This window comes from Canis lupus, chromosome 6, assembly GCF_003254725.2.
Source record: "Canis lupus dingo isolate Sandy chromosome 6, ASM325472v2, whole genome shotgun sequence".
Lineage (NCBI taxonomy): Eukaryota > Metazoa > Chordata > Mammalia > Carnivora > Canidae > Canis > Canis lupus.
Window position 1 is genome coordinate 65,076,545 of NC_064248.1, and position 26,759 is coordinate 65,103,303.

The window sequence follows — 26,759 nt, forward strand, 5'->3', positions numbered from 1 at the left end:
GATATCACTCTCTCAATCTCTATGCACCTCAGTTTCCCTTTATGTGGCATTAAGATAGCTATCCTTAATTTTCTAGCACAGCTTGATAATTAGGTTCATTCTTAATGGTGGGTGAGGTCCCTAATTACGCAATTAACGTTCTAAACACTTTTGAAATCCTACCATGGAGAGTGCTTTCACACAAGCATCCTTGTTATTATTTTTAAAACCCCTGTAATATTAGCCAAATCTAGCAGAAGCAATTCTGCAATCTAGAGCCAATTCACACTTGCCCCCAGATAGTAATTATAGAAAACTTTTGACTTTAATGTTTGTGAAGGCTGAAGTTTTTGTGGAAATAAGCAGCTTCCAAATGTCAAGCACTCAACAGAGCCCCTTCTTCCAGTAAAGAGGTTGCTGCAGCTGTGTCTAAGGACGGGAGACTTTCTGATATTAGAAAAGGGATTTACTCTGACCAGGCTTGAACTGACCCAGGGGGCAAAGAGTCATTTGTTCAGTTGGCCTTTACTGCAAGAAGAAGAACATTTTGACCATATTTCTGCCAGTCTTTTTATTCTCTAGTCTGACCCTGTTTCTGGACTCTTAGCTAAGGAAAAGCAAGTGGATAAAGTTGTTACTTACTCTTTCCCCATTGTTTCCCTCCAATAAATGCAATGAAATCTTATTATTCCTAGAAAAATATCTTTACCGACTGCATCACAAAGGTTTGAAAGAGATGTCCATGCTAATACAATAATAAAAATACTAAATTAACTAATATTGACAATGAAAATACTAGATCAATTCATCTCTTCTTCCCTCTTTACTTGCCTTGTCTCTCCTTCTTCCTTTGCCTTCTTTTTCCATTTTCCTTTCCTTCTCTTTACTATTCTCTTCTTTCCCTCTTCCTCCTAATAAAGGCACATTACACGATTTGAGTTAAAACTCATCATCATCATCATCATCATCATCATCGTCATCATAAATTGATTCAACATCATTAAGTACAATCATGTGGCATTATCATCATCATTATCTCGGGCGGCTGGAGATGCCGAAGCATGTTCCTCCCTTCCTCTCTTTCTTTCCCACAGCTTCCAAGATAAGAGGATCTTTATTCTCACCGTTCACTTTTCTGTTTCTGAATACAAGAGAAAAAGTTATTTTCTCTTTTCTTCTCCTTGTCCTCCAATGGTATATATACTGCCAATGCAATTTCTGTCATTTCTTCTATTTGTTTTACCAGCAATTATTTACAGCTCCTCAACTGAAAATAAATTGGCAAAGAGGGCTGGCTCTGGACAGCATTTTACATTTCACTCAAAGTTGTAAAGATGTGGAAATGACTTCCTGTGAAGTGCCAGTGGACTAGATTGTCCTATTAACTATTTAAGTGAGCATGCAAGATGATTACTTCAAAGCTTCATCTACTGCAATTATGTCTAAGTATGCCTTCCCCGAGAAGATCCTGGATGTGATGTTGATGGGTCATTTCCAAGTTAAAATCATGCCTCTCTTTCCATGCTAAAATAAGATGTCAACCAGTCACAGCTCTCTGAAGGAGAGGGCGTGTGCACACAGTCATCTTATCACAAGGTTACAGCTCAAGTCAAGAGATCTTCTCTTAGATAAATAACTTAGTGTTGCTTCAAACATCATTTTATTTCCTAATTGGTAGTGCATACTTCTTTGCTGGATAAATGGAATGGACTAGGTATGGCATCATCCTTAATTAATTGGTGTGCTAGCTACTTAAGAGGGCATACACCACTTGTGTTATTAAACAGTGTCATGTCAGATTTAATGGATGTCATTATGGGGGTTCCTCAGGGATCAATCCTTGGACCATTGTTATTTATGATCTTTATAAATGAGCTGACAAGGCAGTGTTCTGACTGTAGTGTGCATCTTTATGCTGATGATACAATCCTGGGTGGGAGTGCTCAGTCACTGAGTGAACTCTGAAGCAGCTCTGTTCAGGGACTCCTTAGGTGGAAACTGAATTGTTTTCAACAAGGCAAGGAAATGCTGGGGCATTCTGTGTGGAAATTTTCCAAGACTCTGTGCATACAAAGATAAAAGTTAAATGTTCAAGTATCTCTGTGTTCAGAATGATTTTAGAGAAAGTGCTGTTATTGGCTATTATTGACAAATACATTTACATTTAAATCATCACAAGTAAATTGTATTCAGAGAGAGAGAGAGAGAGAGCAGAATATTTTGATTCTGAAAATTTAGGTAAGTTTCTGCTATGGAAATAATGGGTAGGCAAGAGACCTAACTGGTTTTAGCGTAGGTCCTTTCTTCCTCCTAAGGTGCTTCCAGACTCCCCAGTCTGCATTAGATAAGCTTCCTACAGATTCTTTTCTTTATCTTAATTTTAAAGATTTATTTATTTGAGAGAGAAAGTGTGGAGGGGCAGAGAGAACCTTAGCAGACTCCGTGCTGAGCGCGGTGCCTGATGTGGGGCTCGATCTCACCACCCTAAGATCATGACCTGAGCTGAAACCAAGAGTGGAAAGTTTAATTGACTGCACCACCCAGGGACCCCAGCTTCCTACAAATCTTATTTGCACTTTGCTCACTTTTCCTCTTTTCACTAGATTTCACCTGTGTGAGGGCAGGACCGTGTCTTTAGTTCTGCAGCCTCAGAGTCTAGTCTGGCATATGGTACACCTTAGATTAAGAAAATGTTTATCAGATGAATATATCAGTCTGTGTTTCATTCAGGAAAAGAGAGAGAGAAAGAGAGACTGAAAGGTATTATGAAGACAAAGGAGTTTATTATAACAAGTGGAACAACATGAATGTGGGGTGTGAAGTTCTAGAACTTGCACCTGCATGTGGAGGACTATAGAAACAGTCACTCAGGACTTTCACCTGAAGCGCTGCAGCAGATGGAGGTGTGGGAGCTCAAAGAGAAGTTTGAGAAGCTGCAAAAATCATGGGACAAACAGGAGCTTCTAAAGGACTCTGAGAAGCCGCCATGTTTGGCCACCTGGACCATGAATGTTGAGCTCCTGGCAGAGACCAAGAAACTACTGCATCTGATAGACACAATCTTCTGAGAATAACTCCTCCTCTCTGTCTTCTCACTGTCACTTTAACTGGGGGCCATACAGAAAAGAGTATTACAGAGTATTATGGGGAGTGTAAGCTGAGGGAAGAAGGGACCATAGTCACAGAGGGAAGAGAGAGGGGAGGAGTGATGCAAAGTAGACAGGTAATAATCTCAAGAGCCAAAGAAAGTTCAAGCATCCCAACACATAAGAATGCTCATTCAGCATTCTTATGCTTATGAATTCTGCTTAATTCATAAGCATTACTCCCAGTAAAAGAAGACTTTGTCTCAGGACACTCTTTGGGTAGAAGTTCAATCAAGACAAGAGAAAAAGAACCTGAGAACTTGTCTGTGTTGTCTTTAAAGTTTGGCTGCGAGATAATAAAAGAAACATGAGGAAAGGAATAAAAAAGAGTAATCTCTGCTAATAAATGTTTCTATTCTGATAGACTAGGAAAATTAACACAGTAAACAGAATGTAGCTTTTTTTATTGAAAATGATTGAGGACACAGGGTCAAACATGATTTACGATTTAATAACTAAGTACCACAAGAATAATGCCAACTTTCTCTCTTCTGGGGGCACCACAGACATCGCTGTCATTGAATCTGCCAAAAATGGTCTTGCCTGTCCTGGCTTGGCAGAGAGTGATTACACTGTCATAAATTCAGAACCATCCCATATGGACTCCCCTTCCAATCACTTCATTAATGTCACACTCTGCCTTCACAGAAACCACAAATAACTGTACTATAAGCAAATGGTGCTTGATTGTTATGGTTAGACACAATATGAGTAAAACTACTGAAATTTTGTATTCAGGCAATGTGCCATCATTCCTCTCTGGTAGTAAAATGGTAAGAACAGATTTGATGCTATGACATCAATAAGACAAAACCCAAGAGGTAAAATAAAAAGGAATGATCTCTTTTCTCCTTTTATTTTTACGTGTCCAAATATATTCTTTTTAAAATCTTTTTCTGAAGATTTGTACTAGATATAATTCTGCAGGAGCATTCTCAACAAAGTTCCATAGTGAGAAAAATCAGAAAATTAGCAATGTTTTGTACCTAAAGAAGACAGAACTATTTTGCAGGTAGAAATTATGGTCATATGTCCATAGTTAGGGTTCACTTATTTACTTAGTGAATATTTACCAAGAAGTATGTAGTATATATATATACAGCACCATATTAAATCCTATGGGGGGATATAAAAATAAATCTAAAATAAGCTCTATCCATGAATACTTGTGTAGTGTGGGTGGGAATGTAAACTGGCGCAGCCACTGTCAGAAACAGTGTGGAGGTTCCTCAAAAAAGTCAAAAATAGAACTACCTTATGATCCAGCAATACTGGGAATTTACCCAAAGAACCCAAAAATATTAATTCAAAGGGATACATGCACCCCTATATTTATAGCAGCATTATTTAAATAACCAAGATATAGAAGTGGCCCATGTCCATCGAGTGATGAATGGACAAAGAAGATGGTAAGATTAATACAATGGTATTATTCAGCCATAGAAAGAATGAAATCTTGCAGTGAGAAAGATAGAGAGAGAGAGAGAGAGAGAGAGAGAGAGAGAGAGAGAAGGAAAACACACAGAGGAGAAGGTCATGTGAAGATGAAGAGGGAGATTGGAGTTATGCACTTATGAGTGAAAAAATGCCTAGAGCCACAGAATTTGAAAGAAGCAAGGCAGGATTCTCTTTTAGAGACTCCAGAGGGAATGCGATTCAGCTAACACCTTGATTTTGGACTTCTGGCCTTCAGGTCTATGAAAGAATGAATTTCTGTTGTTGTAAGCTCCTGGCTTTGGGGTAATTTGTTAGAGAAGCCCTAGGAAACTAATAATAGATGCCAAGTTTTCAATGAACCTTATCTTGATCACCCTTTTAAAAATGTCTCCTCATCTCCCCCACTGCCCCTCGTACTTCTGGTTTTGTTTAACCTGCTCTATTTTTATAGCACATATCACTTTCTAGAATACTGTAAGTTTACTTTTTCCAAAATACATAGTTTATTATCCATTTCTCACTAGAATATAAAATCCACAAAGGCAAGGATTCTTGTATTTTTTTTTTCACTAATTTATCTTACTGTCTAAAATAATGCTTGGCACATGTTAGATGCACAAGAAATATTTGGGTTTTTTAAAAAGATTTTATTTATTTATTCATGAGAGAGAGAGAGACTGAGGCAGAGACACAGGCAGAGGGAGAAGCAGGCTCCATGCAGGGAGACTGTTGTGGGACTTGATCCTGGGACTCTAGGATCATGCCCTGAGCCAAAGGCAGGCACTTAACTGCTGAGCCACCCAGGGATCCCAAGAAATATTTGTTAATGAGAGCAGTCACAAATGTGAGAAAGCACATGGGACATTTGATGAGCAATGGGTTCCAGAGTCTGGAGTTCACCAATGGATCCTTGCAATACAAATCTGGAAAATCTGCATTACAGGAGATAATGATTTCAAACTTCATTTGTGAACCAGCAGTGCTTGGCTTTGTGTAAGGACATTGTGTGATCAGAGCTATGCCTTGTGACACACACCTGAGGACTCCTTCCTTGTTGAGGAAGTCATCTAATGAAAAACTCCTGGCTTCTCATCGCTCCTTAACTTGTTTTTCCCAAAGGAGGAGATGGAGCTTATTTCATGATGAATTAGATAAAGGAATAAACTACATTAGCTCAGGCCACACTCGTCCTCTTTCCTTGCTTTTGAGAGGCTTCTTGCAGGATGCACATACTTTGTTCTCCCATGCCATTACTTTTACGAGGGCCACGTTCCTGCACGGAGAGGCCTGCGATGTTCAGTGCTGCTGCGATGTTCAGTGCTGCTTTTAGGTCAGTGCAGCTGACCTAAGAGTGGTAAGAACAGCAATGAAACCTGCAATAATGTCATGTATGCTTTCTACCCATTATACTATCCTCTTGCCAGTAAAGTTATCAACATGGGCAAAGTTCCTTTGTCCTTTGATATCGGAGAATGTGAGGTGAATTTCCCCCAATCCATGATTTTCCTATTATATTTTGACATAGCATACAGAATCAAAAGCCAGCCATAAAAACAAAAGATGTGTTGAGAAGATGGAAATGAAATATCACTTTTAAAATTGAGAATTAAGAATGTTTTGAAAGTGTAGTTAAGGTCATCAAACATGTTGGTCTTCCTGAAAACAAGTCAAAAATGGTTGTTTTTCAAGAGCCTAGATGGAAAATACCTCAGCCCAAGTCTAAGTTGTATATTTTACTAGCTCTTTTAATCTGGCCATTTTGCACCTCTGGGCCTCAGTTTCTTCACATATAACTTAATGGAAACTTTTTTGCTCATAAGACAGTTCTGAGTATTAAATGACTTGTTTTATGGAAACCTCCATACCTCCATGAGAAGAGACTTCTTATAGAATACCACTCTTGGCTTCTCTCCCACTCTCATCCATACCCAGGAAGGAGGAATAAGTTTAAAGAGAAGCCCCAGTGGGTAGATGCCACGACTGGGAAGGAACCTGATCTAATTAGAAGGTAAAATACTAGCAAATCTATTGTGGCCACACATATATTCAGCTTTCAGCAGTAGCAAAACTTAATTTTTCTTCTATCTTATTGATTTTTCTATTTCTTTTTCATATGGTTCCAAAATTGGGTATAGAAGAGGTACATTATTAATAGCCTCCCTCAAAACTCCAACATCCTCTACAAATGCAAATTAATGCAATTATCATGCAGTATCTTTGAGCATTGCTTGCAAATGAGTACCACGTGTATTTATTTTTGCCTACTTTCTCTGCCAGAAGCACAGAAATATCTTTATCTTAGAGATCAAATCTTCTACAGCAATAGCAAATCAAGAAAGGTCAGAGAAAGAAAGAAACGAGATTAAATACTCAGTAAGTGATGTAGATTTGTTGTGCTTTGTAATTACGCAGTCCTTCACTGTACACTTCCTTAAAAATAAAAGTCTTCCTGTTCATGGTTTTGGGGTGTGTGTGTGTGTGTGTGTATGTGTGTGTGTGTGTTTATGGTTTTCATCAAAAGAACTGCTCTTTCTTATCTTCAGAAAAGAAATGATCAAAGAGAAGTTTGTTCCTCTATGTTGCCCCTGTTCCCCTCAACTCCTCTCACTCCTCCGTTGAGGTCATTATCCCCACACCCAGAGAAAAGGAAGGAACTGGCCTTTTGTTTTCTTCTTCAGTTTCAAGTGGCTGGAAGACATTGCCTCTTGAGCTTAATCACTAAGTAGCATAATATCCTCCAAGCATGGGTTATATGGTTATTTAAGAGAAAACTGTAGTTGTTTTAATATGGTTATTGTAGCCATACATTTTGTTTTTATGAGTTTTTATATAGCACTATTACTTGTGTGGTAATCTTAAGGATATTGTTATAATTTGTTTTATGTGTTAAGTATTATAGAGGCCTTGCTAGCACTGCTATAGTTAAAGGTCTGCAAGCATCTCATTTGACTCATATTCTCTGACTTAAACCATTTGTTGTTACCAGGGGCTCCATACACAGCTTCTGCTCACTCATTTAAGCCACTGGAAATTTTTGCCTTTTCCTCAAAAGTATATCATCTCCAATCTCCTTCAAACGACGCCAATGAGAAATGGCCCATATTCTACACACTTTTCTACACATGCTAAGCTCTGTGGCCCTCTGTTTAGGCAGACAGAAGTCATCGAAGTGATATTTCACTTCTTTTGATTCCTGCGTGCCAGCAGAGTGTGTTTGTGACCCAATCCTTTTTTATGTCTCCCTAATTTTTTCAGCTGTAACAGTAGTGCTTAGTTTATCTCTTTTATGTTTAAGAAATCACAGATCTCAGATTTTGTCATTATTCATATGCCTTCAACCTACCTTCTCTGTTTTTCCTAATTCACACAAAGAGAAGATGTTCCTCAGAGAAGGCCATTCTGGAGTTGTCATGACATCTTATTTCACTGGCAACACTGTTTCTAGGAAAGCAGTTGCCGTTATTTAAGCAAGAACAGCTACGTCTTATGCTGTGGGTTATAGCACAGGCGATAACATTTGACATTGTACAAGAATCACTGGGGACAACTACTGTATGCTTATAGCTCATTTTGTTTTCTTAGGAATTGCTCTGTGCTCATTAGGTGTGTTTGTTCTGTTCTGAGAGTTTTTTTGGCTTGGGCTACCATACAGAAAGGGACATACTGAACATTTACCCATAGATATACATGAATTACATACAGATGGCATCTAATCACCTCACTGTGTGTTATTTTCGCTTTAAACCTCATCATATCCACAGTTAGGTAACAAAGAGAAGAAATAAAATTACACTGTAAATATCATGGTCACTTAGTCTCAAATGACTAGTCCATTTCTTTAATGACATTAAAAAGGCATCAAGAGAACATCCAGTTTGAGTCAAGATACAGAAAGTCACAAGCTACAAACTTTCCCACCCTAACAATGAGCCAGTTAAACTACAAAATCATAGATTTTTAAAGCCATATGAGAGCTGAAGAAACAAAAATAAACTAAATTCCAGAAAGTGATGAATTTTCTGGAAGAGAACTACGGCTGCTTTCAGCGCTGTTAGAGTAGCAGAGGAGCTGGGAAGGGTAAACCAGCCAAGCTTTTAACAAACTTGTGGTGACCACATGTGAGCTGGTGTGATGGATTAGAATCACTAACACCACAGAGGGAGTCTGCATCTACTTGCCAGCTCTTTCCATGACACATTACCAAACACACAGGTATAATATGCCCATGGCTGGGGCCCAGCAAGAACTCTGAGAGAGAGTTCACACTGTGGTTTGTAGGACCTTCCACTAGAGTAAGTCGATGGCCAGGCTGTGGAGGAGGGCAATGGGAAATCCCTCTGGGTACACTTGGAGCCTTCACTGATTGTAGTCACTGGCTGTGAAAGATTTGAGAAAGAACCGGAGGACTGAAGAAAATAAAATAAAATTCTTCCTAGACACTTGGAGCCTTGGCCCAGTGCAATGCAGAGGTCTCCCAAAGGTTAGTGCAGGAAAGCAGAGTGGAAAAAGTACTACTGAGCTACAGAAAGCCAAGAGTGGAAGTGAAAGGAAAAAAGGACTTAGCAGTGACTAACAAAACAAACAGCTGTGTGTACAGGAGAGAGAAATCACCCACAATTTGGAAAGCTAGCAAAAAGGACTCTGAAGCAAGAAGAAATCTCTGGAGTTCCTTAAACATTTGAGGCTGGTGTTGACGTACAACAACCTAAAGCTGCAACAAAGCCCAAGCCCAGTTCAATTAACTGATTAGATTGATGCCACTGGACACTAGCAGCAGATGACAGAAGGGAAGATGGCTTTTTTCAATCTCTGGTATTCTTTTGACACACACTGTGTGGCATATAATTCAAAGTCTAAGACATGAAGAATCAACAAAATATCACCTACAATTAAGAGAAGATGAAATAGATGTGGACCCAGGATTGGCAAATATATTGGAAATATGAGGCAGGGATTTCAAATCCTAGGTTCTTATATTTAAATATGTTAAAGAACCTTGAGGGAAGTGGACAACATGCATAAACAGCTGTGGAATTTGAGCAAAAGAACACACACATACACACACACAAGAAAGAACCAAATAGAAATATAAAATGTTATCAGATGAACAATATATTCAGTGGGTTTAACATAAGACTAGAAATAGCAATGGAAAGAATCACTGAACTTGAATACACAGCAGTAGGAATTATTCAAATCAGAATATAAAGGGAAAATATAGGGGAAGCCTGGGTGGCTCAGCAGTTGTGCGCCTGCCTTCGGCTCAGGTCATGATCCTGGAATCCCAGAATCGAGTCCCATGTTGGGCTCCCTGCATGGAGCCTGCTTCTCCCTCTGCCTATGTCTCTGCCTCTCTCTCTGTGTCTCTCATGATTAAGTAAATAAAATATTTTTTGAAAAGGAAAAATATAAATAAAATGCAGAAGTGAGTGTCCAAGATCTGCGAGACATTATAAAAATACAAAATGGTCCAATATATGAAGAATTGGAATCTAAGATGGAAAGGAAAGAGAAAGTGGAGCAGAATATTTGACTGATAAAGAAATGACTGAGAATTTTCCAAAACTGATTAAAGGTATCAACCTAGGATCCAAAAAGCACGTGAACACCAAGCCAGGACAAATTTAAAGAAAACCACAGTTAGTTAGGGACTTTGTCATCAAAATTCTGAAAATCCAAGACAAAGAGAAAGCAAAAACTTTAGTCAAAGATTAAAGATACATTATATACTGAGACACAACAAGAAGAGTGATGGCTGACTTAACATCAGAAACAGTAACACTGGGACAAAGCTAAGCAACACAAGAAAAGAGCAGAAAGAAAAAACATCATAAAATTACACAAACAGCAAAAGAAATCCAGCCACTATGAAGTGAAATTGAAGGTTTTTTTTTTTTTTTTAATATTTAGAAATATGCTTAGAGAATTCCCAGAACAACTGCCCTACATGGAATGTTAAAGAAGTGCTTCAGGATGAAGGAAATTGATGACAGAAGAAAGACCTGATCATCAGGAAAAACCAAAAGCATTAGGAAGAGTAAATATATGGGCAAATTATAAGACTATTGGCCAGTTCAAGTAAAAGTATTAACAATGGGCACATAAGAAAAATAAATGACAAGAGGGGAAAACAGTGGTAAGGAGAGGAAAAAGGAAAGTATGGATACAAAGTTCTTACCTTGTTTGTGAAATAAGAAAGTACTATTTGAAGGTACTCTGTGATAAGGGAAGGTGAATATTCAAATCTCTAGAGAAATCACTAAAAATAATACATATACAGCAAAAATATAGAGGAGACAAAAGGAATGCTAAAAAATATAGTTGATTTACTACATAATTGTCAAAATGCATCAACCTGAATCTTTGAGGTCTCTGCATTTTGTTGTTTGTGAATTAGCTCTCAATAATTAATTAATTAAAAAGCTGCATAACAGCTCCTTGAAGAAACACTTAACTGCTTTATACAGGCAGATCCCAAAGTCTTGGACTAGAAAGACAGAAAAGAAGACTGAAGAGGGTGTTGGTTCCTCGCTGCTCTCCTCTTCCCAGCCCCCACCCAGAGAATAGGGCACACTACTTGACATCAACCTTTTACCTCTAGAGACAAAGGATGGAATAAAAATAGTAGAACTACTTTTCTCTGAAACAAAACAGAACAAGTCTAATCAATTAGTGCTGATTGTGAGTGAAGGGACATAAGCTCGACACACAGAAGCAACCTCATTAAATTTTTGCTTAAACTTTTGTACTAATCTACATTTTAAAAGGTAGTTAATTGAAAATAATGGTATTTGGGGTTTTGTTTTCTTTTGTTGTTTTTTTTTTTTATTTCATGTTAATCCCATCTTAAATATATAGTACCTTGAAGTCAGACACAAAAGCAAGACAAAGCTTGTTAATCACAGGTGGATACCAAGGGAATGGTTTCCTTAGCAATGCTACCCTTATGTATTGAGCCCCTGGTTCAAACTTATGACAGTAGCCACACAGAGACGGCATGCTAAATTGCCTAGATTATTACACGGTGACTACATGGAGGATTTTACTAATTTGTAATGGAAATGTTTCACACCACAGAGTTCTTTCTTTGAAAGAATTTATCCAGCACTGTTGAGCCATGCATGTCTCATACTACACATATGTAAATACATATATATTTATGCATATATATATTTATGTATAAATGATTAATAACATAACATCTGGCATTTTGAGGAATTGAAATTGTTGGAATGTTCTACATCGTTTTTCAACGATGACAGTAGCAAATCTTCTGACAGAGATTGAAGAAAGAGTAATGATGTAGGTGTTTATTTTGGAAGATATTTTCTAGGGAGAGGGTTTTAAGCAAAGATATATTACTCGAATCCTAGAGCTGAAAGGAATTAGGGGTCATCTGGTTCATCCTCCATGCCCAAACTAGAACTCTCTCTTCTACTTTGACTGATGACCAACCTGTCTCTGCTTGAATTCTTTCAGTGACAGGGAAGTTTCTACTTTGGAAGTCAGCCCAATGGGATTCCTCTCCCGAGAAAAATGAATGTAGAGTTGCAGATACTGACTGTATTTAGTCTGTTCTTATAAGCTCTGTAGCTGAAAGGTCACACAGAGTCAAATTTGGAGATGCAAATAAAGTTGGGGGAAGGAGAACTGAAATAGCAAAACAGGAGATGAATGAACAGAGAATAGTAAGCAGAGAGAAAGAGAGACAAGAAATCAGGCCATCTTAGCCCATGTCATCCTGTTTACTCATCCAAGTGTTTTCCATTTTTCTGCGCTTGCGTTTATGTATTTCAAAATGTGTGCCATTTGGAGTGACAGCCCTCTAGAAAATATAAAACCGAACAAAACAAACAGTGAGAAGTATCTGAGATAGTGATTATGGTGATACATATTTTCTGATTACTGAACACCAACCTTGGGGGGCTCTTTTTGGCAAGCAGAAAGATATTTGGGTTCTCAGGAGATGGAGCCTTAGCAAAAAGAGCCCAGGGAAAGTAGGAATTGGGACAGTTTGCCAAGACCCCTGCAAGATGGCACCCATTTTTGCCAATATAAAGTATTCCATGTCAAAACAATTATCTCTTAAGCTAAAAGTAACAATTATTCTACTCTTTAAGTGACCAGTGGCTTGAAAAATTTTTTTTTTCTACAAAATCATGAGAAGAGGACCAGTGGGGGCACTTGGATCGCTCAGTTGGTTAAACATCTGCCTTTGGCTCAGGTCGTGATCTCAGGGTCCTGGGATCAAGCCCCATGTGGGGCTCCCTGCTCAGCAGGGAGTCTGCTTCTCTCTCTCCCTCTGCCCTCACCCCTGCCCTGCTCGTGTTCTCGTTCTCAAATAAATCAATAAAATAAAAAAGAAGAAGAAGAAGAAGAAGACCAATGGAGATTGTTAACAATAGGAGTTGGTCAAATATCTTTAGCAGCCTGGTCTTGAACGAGTACAATGAAAACAAACTTGAAAAACATATGGTTCTTACTTTTGATCAAGAAAATGCATTCACTTCCATTATTATAACTTCAGGTAAATTCACTGTTTTATTATGCAAACATTGTGCCTTAGTCTGAAAGGTGACTCCCTCCCCCATCTTCTTCTTCTTCCTTGTTACTCACTCTTGACAGTTTCAGGGTACTTCTTCCTATGGTTTTACTCTCTTTATACACTCACTCCTCTCCATAGTATATATACATCCTCACAATTATAGGCATTTTTTTTTTCAGGTTTCAGCTCTAGGAGAGAAGTTTATCTCAAAAGTTCCCTACTGCTGACTTAGAAATCCAATTCCATCATATCTATGGATAAGAGTGCCTCTGAGTATTATTAAATGATGTGGAATAGATGGATAAGCTTCAGATATTTACCGGAAAATCAAGAGTATAATTCTTTCTCCAAGAAAAGAAACTTAGCAATTATATTTTAAAAAGTTTTGTTAATCCCTATAGAGTGCCAAAAAATAGAGAAGTATAAAAAATGTCTGAAACATGCTGAATCTACCCCAGGTCTAGCCACATATCAAACCCATTTAGGGAATAGGATTATTTATTGTCTTTCCACATTTAAAAATAAATTTTTAGAAAGAAAGAAAGAAAGAAAGAAGCTGAGCAAACAATTCTGTTCTTAAAGGTTTGAAAAGCCTTTTAATATCCTTTTAATTTAAATAAATGTCTTACTCTACAAAGAACACCATTCTTATGAAATTTCCATGGCACATAAATTGGCACAAACTTTTGATAAAGAATTTAGTAGTATGTGTCAATGTTTAAATGTATAATAACCACCAATATTCTTCCTTGAAATATACCCTGAAATGATAATTGGACAAATGCATACATATATCTATGTATTTACACATATATGTGTGCATGTTTGTAACAATGCTCGCTTAAACAATTTTATAATAGACAATCTGAAAACATCTTAAATATCATTCATAAGGAATATGATACAGTATAGATAGTATATCTAATCAACAGAGTACTGTTCAGCAATTAAAATAAAATAAACATTTTTAAGGCAAAGAAACAGGTTCTTAATAAATTTCCATGTGAGAATAGCAGTTATAGAACAATCTATATAGCATGTAAAATTGTGTGTGTGTACACAAATGTATTCTGTCTGCATAAAGATAGACATAAAAAAAGAGGCTTATAGAAATATTAACGTTACTCAACTCTCCCTGGAGAGATTGTAGGTGATTTTTAATTTCTTAAAAAGAATTTTATTAACTAATTAGGATGGGTATGCATAATTTTACAGTAGGAAAACACTACAGCATTCTTGTTTTTAAGCAAATATAGACTGTGTCTGGATGCAGTGCAGCAAAACAGGTGGAGTCTTCTGTGTCATGATGAAGAAATTCCACATAACTTATTTTTCATGTGAACAGGCCACACTCTCATAACAATGCTTTTGATGAAATTAATTGTATTAAGTGTGCAACTGTGCTTATTACCCCAAGTGTGTTTTAGCCACTTTCGTACACACAAGTAATATATACCTAGGACACCTGATTTGGTAGAGAATAATCTATACCTGGGTAAAAGATAAAGATATAGGGTCTCTCTGAATTTTTTCGCTGAAAATATGTATTAAAGCAAAGGGAGCAGTTTTTTTAGAACTTAAGTTATCATGAATTGAATTTTGAATCATCATTTTGCTAAACTTGCTTTATTTAAGTAAAAATTAACACTTTGGACATTTTTTATTCATCAATTCCATTTTAAAATGGTTATCTAATAAACTGCATTTTACCATCTTATCAAGTCATTCAAAACTAGATTTGATGGGGAGCATATATTCTGAAAGAAATATTAAGACAGGCTGACAAGCTTATACATTGCACACTGAGTGAGACTATTTGATAGTAGGAGTAAATAGGAAAAGCCAGGATTTGGCTAATGTCATATCAGTAAAATTTGTTATAAGGTATTTGTTATGTGGATATGGAATCCAAAAAGCAAATTAACATAAGGCTTTAATTTTTGCACTACGACTTAGTGGTTTAAAACAACAACCCTTATTTTCTTATAACTGTGTGGGCCAGGAATTCAGGTAGGACTCCCCTGGGCAATTCTTTGCTTCCACATAGTATTAGCATGAGGTTAGCATCAGTTGGTTGCTGGGGAAAAAATATCCAACATGGCTTCTCTACAAGTCCAGTGCCTTGGAATGGATGGAAAACAGAGATACCTACTTCTCTCTGTCTCTGTCTCTTTTTCTCATGTAGTTCTTTATATGTGACCAGCTTAGGCTTTTTAATATATGTCTGAATGTCACGTATGATCCAGCAGATCTGATAGCATATGAAGTGTCTGTGGCAGATAGCAATGAGGTACTAAGCCTTTGGCCTTCCTGTAGGTAAATCACAGTTCACAAATATAGGATTTTGGAGAAAAGTTATGCTCTGCACAAACTTATTCTCCTTTAATAAATAGCTTCTGATTTCCTACTGAGATGTAGTAGAAACTCAATACTTGGCCATGGGACACCAAGTTACAGTGCAATGTGAGATCCCCATTATGAACTCAGTGTTGTCTCACCCAACCAGCTATTTGGGCAAGTACCTTAAGTAGAGGTGTTTTATGTAAGATTGAGCTTAAACAAATCTCAAAAGCACAATAAAGTTACATGAATAAATGTCTCAGATTTTCACAGTCCCTACCTACTGCATTGTGTTTTCTCTTTCAACCCAGGGCTATGACTCCAGGAAGAGTTTCCAATAACCAAATGACAAAAGAAGAAAAATTCAGGCCCAGTTTACAGATGGTTCTCCATGATATGCTGACACTACTTTAATGTGGATGACCACAACAATGTAGTCCCACTCAAGGATCTGAAGGAGAGTCATGAAAGAAAATCCACCAGTCAGCAGAACTTTAAGTAGTGTACCTGGGTGTTAATTTTTCTTGCAAGAAGTGATGGCAAGAGGTATGAATCTACATTGATTCACATGTAATGGCTGAGAAGTCAGAAACTGAAAGGAAATACAATTGGAAGATGAGTGGCAAGAAAGCTTTTGATAGGAGGGAACGATATGAGCACAGATTTCTCTGATTGGTCACAGAACATAAAGATATTTATATTCCATGTAAAGGCTTACCAAAAGGCAACCTTAGCAACGGAAAGTCTTAGTATGCAAATAAACACAATAACCTGTTTGAATACCAATCACACACCTTCCCCATTCACCCCTGTTCTTGCCTAATAGGATTGTGAACAAAGCGCCCATGGTGGCAAGGATAGAGGCCACAAATAGGCTCAGAAACACAAATGTCTACTTATCAAGGCCAATCTGGCTAAAGCCACTGCCAAGTGTCTATCTGGCCAACGTCAGAGGCCAACACTAAGACTCCATATGGCCACATTCCCCACACGGTAGAGATCCTCAAGCTATTTACCAAGTGTCAGGCAGATTACATTCGACCACTTACTTCCATCATACCATGGACAAAACTTCTTTCTCCCTGGAACGGATACTCTGGATATATTTGCCTTCCCTGCCTGCAGTGTTTCTGCAAAAACCACCACTGTGGACTTACAGAATGCTTCATTCACCATCTGGGTATTCCATCCAGCATTGCTTCTCAACAGGGAACTCATTTTACAGCAAATGAAGTGTGGCAATGGACTCATGTTCATGGATTCACTGGTCTTGCCATGTTTCCCATCACCCGGAGGCAGCTAACCTGACAGAATGATGAACTGGCCACTTGAATAATTAGTTACAGCACCAAATGGATGACAATAGCTTGCAGAGCGAGGGTAATGTTCTCCAGGACATGGTCTACACTCTGCATCAGTAACCAAACTATGAATTTCCCTCATATCTAAGATCACATGTCTGAGAATCAAAGAATAGAAATGGGAGTAACTTTTTCCACTATTGGTCTTAATTATCCATTAATGAAATGTACACTTCCTATTCTTGCAATTTACAGCTCTGCTTGGTTTGGAAGTCTTAGTTCCCAAGAATGATGTTTCCACCAGGGGACACAACAATGGTTCCATTAAACTGGAAACTGTTAATGAATCAAAAGCAAAAAGGGTGTTATTGTACTGGATTTGGTGATAAGTTCTGACTATTAAACAGGAAATTGAATGGAGCCATGGAGATAGAGTATGTCTGAAAGCAGAACATCTTGGGCATCTGTAAGCATTCCAGTGTCTTATGATAAAAATAAATGTAAAACTTCAATAACGGGTAGGACAATAGGTAAGAGCACTAATGTCAGAGACTATTCAGAAGTGAAGTTTCTGAGTCACCCAATAGGCAAGGAACCATAACCAGTTATGGTGCTTGCCAAGGTCAAAGGAAATACGGAGTGGAAAAGAAAGGTTATAAATACCATGAATGAGGACTTTAACAGTTATGAGTAGTTCCTCTTTGTTTTGAATGAGTATTTTAAAATATATAGTAATTTCTTCTTTGACATTCTTTTGTTTCTTTGTCCATCCCACTTGCATCTATAGTTTACTGCTAATCCTTCTTTTAATGTAAAATACAATTTTTGGTCTTAAGTAATGTTGGACAAGATACCATGATAGTGAATAAGACATTCCAACAATCAATGGATGATGGTGGCAACGGCAGGATTGTGGGCAGCAAAGGCAAATCCATATTCAGAAGTTTTAATTCAAGCTGCCTCAAGTGCTATGCTTTCCATGATGGAAGAAAACTAATTAAACAACTTGCACCAAGCAGGCTAATCCCTCCTGAGATTGGGGCTATGTCGAAGTGTTAGTATTGTTAGCCTTTGATATTGGCCAAAGTTACTCTCTGAACAGGGAGCAGCTTACATTAGCAGTAGTGTGAGAAAGTCTCTGTGTATAGCCCTATGCCAAGTAGATTATAACTTCACTTTAACTAACCTGAGATTACAGAAAATTTTCAGATGTATAGTGAGAGCATTTCAGCCCTGAAAAGAATATGTTCCTTTTTCCACTTTCCTGTCCACTTAAATGATACTGATCTGCAGTCCTCTGAGATATAGATTGATTCAAGTTTTTAATTATTTCATACATATGTTACAGCTGTGATTCTGGCAGATGCAAATAGAATGGCATTCCACTGACAAGCAAATAATTCTTATAAATGAATACCGATTATATGTGCTTTCCAGTTTATCAAACACAATGGGTCATTTTGCCCTATTAAGTATAGTACATGAAATAAACATAAGAGATTATTATAAGTCTCAATAAATTTCACGTCCCTTAGACCACTGCAACAAATTTCCACTCTCGATTCTTCAGCTGACTACTACTAACTCTCTGTGAACCTCAGCAAGTCATTTATGCTTTACAAGTTTTGATTCTCCATCTGTAAAATGGGCTAATTAAATAGACTTTGAGACATTCAGATGAAAGGAATGATGTAAGCACAAAATAATCTACTCATCACTAAGAAGACAAGACTATCATCTCATGAAAGTGAGTGGTACTAGAAAAACTATGGTCAAAGGGGACAGAAACACTTAAGGAGATTCTTATAATCACAAAAAGCTAATTTGACTAACTTATTCATTAAGACAGGTATGTATTTTATTTCATATATTATCTCCTCTGCAAGATAGCGATACTATCTTTGCAATTCTTTAATGATAGTAGTGTCTCAAAAGAGTAATTCACTATGATTTATAGTTCTCATGAGAATTTTAAAGGCATTACTCAATAATTTCTTTTAAATCTTTAAAACACTCCCCACAAAGCAAACATATTTATTTATTTTGTTCCTATATTTTATTATTTTGAGATTAGCTATAGATAAAAATATGCATCTAGTTCTTTTAGGCTGTAATTCTATTTACTTTTTGAATTTATCAAATTGAAGTACGACAGAGATTTTCTACATAAGATTTAAACTCTAGTCTTGCCATTGGTAAATAGGACCAATGAGGCTATAATCTCAAAATCATAGATCCTGAGTGAACTTTATCCAATTTTGATATTACTTTAAGGCATTCTTTGCAAGTAATTTCCAAGTTTTTTTTTTTCAAGCTGTACACCAGAATTGGGTTCTGATTTTAGGATTGCTTGGAACAAATTATGAAAATGGTCATATAAATACCTAACTACAATAAAATAATCAAGGCCCTCTGTATAATATTTTCTCAGAAATATATTTAAGTTCTTTTGAGTACTTTTTAAAAAGATTTATTTATTTATTTGAGAGAGAGAGAGAAAGAGAGAAAGGATGGGGGGAGGGGCAAAAGAAGAAGGAGAGAGAATCCAAGCACAGAGCCTATTGACCACAAAGCCTGAAGCAGGGCTCAAGATCACAACCCTGAGACCTGGACCCTGAGATCACGACTGAGCTCAAACCAAGAGTCAGATGCTTAACCCACTGCGTCACACAGGTGCCCCTCTTTTGAGTACTTTTTAAGGCTATCTCTTACTCTGTATCATTTGCCAACTAAAAATAAAATATAAAATATACTGAGAGAGGGAGAGAAAGAAAAAAAAGAAAAAGAAAATGTCTTCAGGGAATGCATAATTTTTTTCTATACTTCTAAACCCCTAAAGCAGTTGATTCATTTGTCCCATCTGCAATAATTTGAACACATTCCAGGAGTTCTAAATTTAAGTAAAATGTTTATGTATAAACACTACATTCTCATTGTCATCAATTTATTTTCTATAGACTTACCACAATAAGGTTTATATGTAATTGACAGTGACATAATTTTCAAACACTTCCAAACTTAGAGCCACAAAGAGGTAGTAACTCAGGGGGAAAAAAACAGATGTGAAAAGTAGGCATCTGCGGGGTTGGTTTTCAGGGGTAGCTCTTTGGCATCCTGCTCCAGTGAAGGGAAGTATCTAATTAATGCAGTCTTCGATTTTTAAAACTAAGTGATTAGATACATAATTGCTCTAAGTCTCTTACCCAAAGTGTAAATTACCAATAAGTTCCCTTTACAACTCCAGAGAAGAACTTGATTCTCAAATGTATATGGGCACAATTTTAAAATGTTATGGATCAATGCACAAAGGAGTAATAAATCAAGCAAAATTTAAAGTGAAATAGATATTTTTATACCTCTCCTGGATATCTTGTGAATATCTGGTATAATTATGCCTCCTATAGATACAACCATGTGGCATGCTGGGCTTCCCTGGCTGTTGTGAAAGAACTTGATACATGACCTTTTCCCTGTGGCTAGGGAGAAAGGTGGAGAATATTCAAAACCACAAAGTTCAGGGATATAGCTAGCTTCAGAATGAACTGAGTGAACAATGACATATGAGTTCAATGTTGTGAAAACCTTCAAAAGTAGGGATTTAAGGACAAAGAAAATTCTTGCTAAGTTATGAGGCAGCCCTGGATGACTGAATTAAAAAAAGATCCAAGAGTTGGCTGGAGATTTATGACCAGGGTCTAACTCCCTGAGAAGGAGAATAGCAAAAGTCTAGTAAATTGCCTGGGAAGGTTTCCCAGGGGACTAGAATGAAAATCAGAAATAGGGCCAGAGCATGGACATATGGAGTGAAAGATGAAGTTTGATGATCACTTTGGTGTTCTGCATAAGTTTTCCTATTCAGTTCTCACAATATTGGGGAGTGGGGGGGAGCAGTAGTAACCTTACAAAGCTGAATATTAGCTACTTATACAGCTAGTAAGAGACAGAGTCTGCACTGGAACCCCAATATTCCTGTCTTCACATCCCATGACCTTGACCTTTATAAACATCTTTAATATATCAATTTTAATTTAATCTTTATATTAATTCTGATAGGCATATATTTTTAATCACCATTTTGCAGATGAGAAAACTGAAATGATGAGATCTGTCCCAAGTTCCATGAGTAGTAAACAGTAAAAAAGACCATCATCCTGAATACTAAAAAGGAAAGTAACAGAATACACAACACATGTTGTTGGGATTAAAGTTCCTAATAAGGTACTGTACTTTATTCTCAGTGATGCAAACATTGGTTAGGGAAGAGACTTCAGACATGAAGCAGATAAAGACTGGCAGGTGTCCATACAAAGACATTTAAAAATTTATCTTAATCCAGAAAAAAAGACTACAACTTATTAAACTGTCTTTACTAGAAGTCAAAAGATTAGCAATTCAAGGTATACAGAGGAGCTGGCAATTCTTGGCAGGAGCTGCCTGTGAGAGTGATCAATATTCCAGGTATGAGGTCTGGGGCTACACCCAATTGAGAGGTTTCTATCAGCCACAGAAATGCCATGGACGAATGGACAGATAGGAGTGGAAGCCAGAAAACAGAGCCAGAAATTGAAAGTCAGGAAGATAGCCAATCCATGAGTGAAACCAGAATTTCTAATCAGAAATGAGGCTAGAGAATATGTGAAAGTTGCCATATGAGAGTGCTCTAAGAGCACTGGACATATAAAATGGCATTTCCCCTCCTGACAGCCTAAAGGTTATGCAATCACTGTGTTCTAAATATTGAGTTATTATGCTATACTTTACAAGGAACTCATACAATTTAACAAATGTATCCTGATTGTATTCTAGCTGCTGCACGAACAGTGAAGAACAAGACAAAGGGCCAGACCTCAGAAGGCTTATTATACTTTGCTATAGAAGACAGATAATAGACAAAATAAGCATATAAAACATTGTTCAGTGGTAGTTAGTGCCAAGAGCAATGCTTGAGAATATTGGGATAGGAATCTTAGAGCCTTAGAGAGAAGAATGTCAAGGAGAATGTCTCTGACGTAGGGACATTTGAGCATAGACAGGAATGAAATGTAAAAAACTAGACCGAGAATATCAATGGGAAGAGAACAAAAGGAAAAAACCCATGAAAAAGAAATAAATTTCATGTTTGAGCAAAACAGAATGAGCAAAGCAGTAGTAATAGATTATGTAAGGCCATATAGTTAAGGAGGCTGATCTAAGTTTGAGCAAGAAAGTGACAACTTCAATTAACATTTTGAAAAGGTCAACAGTGACAACAGTAACTACCTAGCTCAGTAGCTTAGGTACAAGAAAGAGGATGGCAGCTTGGACAAAGGTAGTTGTACTTGTTCAGTGGAGGTCTTTAGATGCAGTTTATCTGTTGAAGGTAAGGGGAAGAGAACTGGCTCAATTGACACTTGGGTATGAAGGAAAGAGAGGAGTCAAGAACAGCTTTCTAGGTGTTTTAGCCTAAGCAACTGAATAAGTAGAGGTATCACTTATTAAATGGGGAAGGCTGGGAAAGGAGCAGGTGTCAGATGTTGGTAGTGAGAGGCAATGGGAGTGGGTAGGGAGTGGTAAACAAGGCACATCTGATCAAGAACTCAGTATTGGAAGTGTTCAGTTTGAGAGGACCATTAGGCATCCAAGCAGAGATATTAAGTTGCAGCTATAGACACACTCTGGAGCTCAGAGGACAGGTCCAGTCAAAAACTTTACACTAAGAGTCATCAATGTACACATAGCATTTAAAGCCATGCACTGGAGAAGAACCATTTAGAAAGAAAGCACCCTCACTGGAACAAAACAGAGTCCTGAAAGTTTGGGCTAGATGCCTCATCATGGTCATCTACCTAGAAGAAGAGGGTGCCAGAGTAGAACCAAGATAACTCCAAGTTCACCATCTCATCCTATACTTTCCAAAACCCTGTAATATATCAATGCTGATTTAATAATCTTCATAGCAACCTTGTGCATTGAGTATTTTGTGACCACATATGTGAGAAAATACTTTTCAAAATGATACACAACTAGTAAATTACAAAACACCTACAGGCTCAGAAGATGAACTAGATGCACCCAATTCTGGCTCCCCTCCTCGCTGTGTATGTAACCTTGGGCAAGTTAACAAAACTTTCTATGCTTCAGCTTCTTTATCTGTAGAGATAATAATAGTACCTCCCTTATAGATTGTTGTAATGGTTAAAGTTGAAAGACTTTGAAGAGTTCCCAGCACACGGCGAGAGTTTATAAGGGTACAAGCTAGGATTTTATCAAGGTCAAAGGCAGCATGGTAGAATGGTTAAGAGTGAGTGTTATTATCAGATTGCCTAACAATACACGCTGGCTCTCTATTTATTGATTATTGGACATTATACGAGTTAATGTACCTGAGTGTTAGTTTCTTCATTTACATACTGGGCATCGGGAAACACACACCTCACAGGATCACTGTGATGATCCAATCCATTAATGCACCCTCTAGCATTTAGAATAATGTATAGCACATAATAAATGCTCAATGAATTTTAAGTATGGATATCCACTCTACATCCATTCAAACATCCAGTGTACCCCAACTGCATTCTGGGCATCAGAAAATAAGTATTATGAAAAACATAACTAGCACACTTACAAGAGCTCGAATTTCACAAAACTCACCCTTTGGATACTTTTATGAATCAAATCTATAAATATTTAGAGGCTTACTTGACACTAATCACCATCAGTGCTTTCGTTACAAAGCAATAAACACCAAGAATTTTCATGAGAAGTATTGTGAGTAGGACAGATGCTTTTGTTCATAAATTGGGTGGTGACCTCAATCATTAATAAACAAATCATGGCCAGAGCAGCAAAGAATGTAAAGAGTAATTTGGTAAGGAAGCCAATAAATCTATTCAACACAAATAATCAAAACAAAGAATTTATTCTTAATCCTGCCATGCTAATGGCTTCTGTTAAAATGAAAATGATTAAATCAAATTTGGCTTTAATTTGTTGAGGCTAGATGCAGTTTTCCCCAATGTGATAAATTACTGTGCAAGTCAAATAACGTGAAATTTACTATGAGCCTGCTGTTGCATGAAAGTAAAATGAAACAAGAAACAATTCAAAAGTTATTTAGCATATAGTTCACTGAATTCAAGAAGGGAAAAGTATTATTAAAACCCCATATACCTTTACTACTGTTGATCTGTTGTTATAGGAAAAACAACAACAACTTTTACAAGGCTGCTATACAGCAAGATCTTCCATGTCATGGCCTACTGTGTGCTTCTTCGGACAAACCATTATCTGTGATCTGAATATCCTTTCAACTCCAAAGATTTCATGGAATCATGGAATGCTTCTGCTCTGAGACATGCCAGAAATGGCTTATTCCAACTTTCTCAATTTATAAACTATGAAAAGGAAGCCCAGAAATGTTTAGTGACCTCCTCAAGTCCCACTTGGGACATAGCCAGAAGTCAGATGCAGTTGCTTTGAGATCTTAGTCCAAACGAGAAAGAAAGATGGAAAAGTAGTGAAGAGAGTAAAGAGACAAGTGTTAGCCTGTAGTTGATTTAATATTCATAAAACATAATTTTCTAAGGTTCTCTTTCTCCAATGAGGAAAGTATTAATTGACTCTTCAACCACATTAACAGCTCTGTCCCAAATTATATTTCTTTATATTTTAAATGCTGTGCTAGGATAGAGTAGCTTGGATTTGCAAACTTTAAATATGGTTTTAAGAGATTATTTCTTTTTTTTTCAATGAATTTGTCTATTTTTAACCTGTCAAGCTTTCAAAGAAATTGGTGGGCGACATCTGTATTTTCCATCACTGCAAAAAAAAAAAAAAAAAAAAAAGAGTGGAAACATAATTGAAAATTGTAGGATTGTAGGAAAAGAAACTTGAAGCACCTGCAAACAGAACAGAAGGAAAGGCCACAGGGGGTAATGAAGGGTCACAGCAGAAAGAAGGAGAAAGATAATCAGAATGACTCAGAAATTTTCACATGGTATCGAAACAGAATGTGGTAAATTTAATCTGTCATGAGAAAGCTGGCCTACTAGACACTGGCAAAGAGTCATTAAGGAGTCACTCTCCAAAGAAAACTATTTTTATAAGTGGAAATCAATGGGTGCATTCCCCCCCACACCACCACCGTCTGCCACTGAATTTGTGGTTTTGCATTCCACCTGAAGAGGCTGATTAAATCACTGACACTTGGAGCAGACCAGGGACTTGTAATCTTTACACTGTGCTGCGCTAATTGGGCCAGCAACTGTGCAAGGGACAGTGAGGCCTGAACTTCTGTCTTGACAGCACTAAGTGGAGGAGAAAGAGACATATTCAATATCTTAAGCTATTCTGGGGCTGAGCACTGGTTATGTCAGTTTAAGAGAAAAGACAGTATGAGGAGACTTGCCTAAGGTCAGGACTTTAATCGTGAGGAGGAAAGATGATTTGTTCAACCTCGCCATGCCAACCCCTGCTAAGAACACTTTTTTCCTAGCTGCTACTCAAAATATGAACTAGAAAGAATGAGGAAAGGACTAAGGGAGGGGAAAAAAAAAAAGAGCCCAAAATTGATATCCTAGGTCCATGTTGGCTTAGGCTTGGCTCAAATTCACACACCAGTGATACAGCAGAGGCAAAAATAGAACACGGGTCCTCTCTCTTATTCCAGGACCCTTTAGATTATGGCAGAAGCTCTGAGCCTTGCACTAAACATCCAGGCTTATGTCATAAATGGATTTTTCTTGAGCTCATCCAGAAACTCCATATGGGTTAAAATCAGAGTGAGAATTCCACAGACACCAGTTTGTAGGAACGAAGTACTCTTATCAGTGAACAGGCTCACCTGTCAACAGCATATGCACAATTTTCTCCATCCAAAATAGTTCAACTCCCCAGATATTCTCCATTCATCAAGCCTGCCCCAAACTCACTGTCCTTCACATCCATTCTGACAAGTAACATCTTTATATTATTGAATGCTGTGCAATATGGATAATTTTTTTTTCTTTTCCTTTCTTTCTACTATTGTATACAAGAAACAGTAAGTACTGTCTTAGTCACTCAGGCTACTATAACAAATTACCATAGGCCGGGTGGCTCATAAAGAACAGAAGTTTAAAAAAAAAAAAAAAAAAGAACAGAAGTTTATTGCTCACAGTTCTGGAGACCAGTAAATCCGAGATCAAGGCACCAGTGGATGTCTGGTGTCTATTGAAGGTCCGCTTTCTGGTTCATAGATGGCTGTGTTCTCCCTCTGCCCTCACATGATGGAAGGGGAGAGGGAGTGCTCTGGAATATCCTATAAGCACGCTATTCCCATTTATTAAGGGTACATGACTCAATCACCTTCCAAAAGCCCCACCTCCAAAGTAATATCACATTAGGGATTAGATTTTAATATATGAATTTCTTTTTTTTTTTTGCGGGGGGAGAAAGATTCAGTTGACTGTACTGCCTTAAAAGGGTTTGGGTTCAACAGGCACCAAGCCAGTTTCCATAAGCCGAGAACCAGTATCCAAATTAATTGATGGTGTTTCACTTAAATTTCATTTCTATGAACAAATCTTCAGGTGCTTAGTCTAGATTCAATTGCTTTTTAAATCACTATCAAATTAATTTGGCTTGTAGAAGAGATTTCTGGCAAGATTTAGAGTTTATAGGAAGTAAACCACAGCCTTAAAATTTAAATTTCTGGATGACCCATAACAAGTCAGTCCAGAAATATAGGATTTGCAATGAGCTTATAATAGTCTGCCTCCACATTGTAACACGATAAAGAGGCAGCACATTATTGAGACATCCTTGACCCTGTCCCTTGGGATCCATTTTTCTTGTAAACTAGTCCTTACAGTGTCAGAATCAGTGTCACGACTACACAAAATAAAGGAGCAATTTTGTTTGCAAGGGTTAGCTGCAGATAGCTCAGATGCCTCACTTTCTGACAAATGAGAGGAAGTAATAAAATCTCAAGTTATTGAACTGTGACTTTGAATCAGGGTAAAGCTACCATTAAAATCCAAATTGAGATTT

General features: G+C 37.4%; 1 long non-coding RNA gene across 2 annotated transcripts in view; it reads right to left on the reverse strand.

Moving 5' to 3' along the window:
* Nucleotides 1-789: 789 nt before the first annotated feature.
* Nucleotides 790-26,759, reverse strand: part of LOC112640998 (uncharacterized) — a 297,942-nt gene continuing 271,972 nt past the window's right edge. Inside the window, exon 7 of one of the 2 annotated variants that reach the window (XR_007411560.1) lies at nt 790-890. This is a non-coding gene — a long non-coding RNA (uncharacterized LOC112640998). The remainder of the gene's footprint in view (nt 891-26,759) is intronic. The other variant, XR_007411561.1, reaches the window with a different exon arrangement.